The following is a 535-nucleotide window of genomic DNA, read 5'->3' on the forward strand; positions in this document are numbered from 1 at the left end:
GGGGCCAGGGGTACAAATCCGGGCACCGGTACCGCACCGAGACCGCACCGGGACCGCACCGGGACCGCACCGGGACAGCACCGGGACCGCACCGGGACCGCACCGAGACCGCACCGCGACCGCACCGGCACCGCAACGGGACCCACCGGCGACCGCACCGCACCGCACCGGGACCCACCGGGCCGGGACCTCACCGGGACCGCACCGGGACCGCACCGGGACCGCACCGGGACAGCACCGGGACCGCACCGGGACCGCACCGGGACCCCACCGGGACAGCACCGGGACCGCACCGGGACAGCACCGGGACAGCACCGGCACCGCACCGGGACCGCACCGGGACCGCACCGGGACCGCACCGGGACCGCACCGGGACCGCACCGGGACCGCACCGGGACCGCACCGGGACCGCACCGGCACCGCACCGGGACCGCACCGGGACCGCACCGCGACCGCACCGGGACCTCACCGGGACCGCACCGGGACCGCACCAGCACCGCACCGGGACCGCACCGGGACCGCACCGGGACCGCAC

This window comes from Neopsephotus bourkii, unplaced genomic scaffold, assembly GCF_033783945.1.
Source record: "Neopsephotus bourkii isolate Nb327-2 ecotype Australia unplaced genomic scaffold, CSIRO-AGI_Nbou_v1 NB_616, whole genome shotgun sequence".
NCBI classification, from domain to species: domain Eukaryota; kingdom Metazoa; phylum Chordata; class Aves; order Psittaciformes; family Psittacidae; genus Neopsephotus; species Neopsephotus bourkii.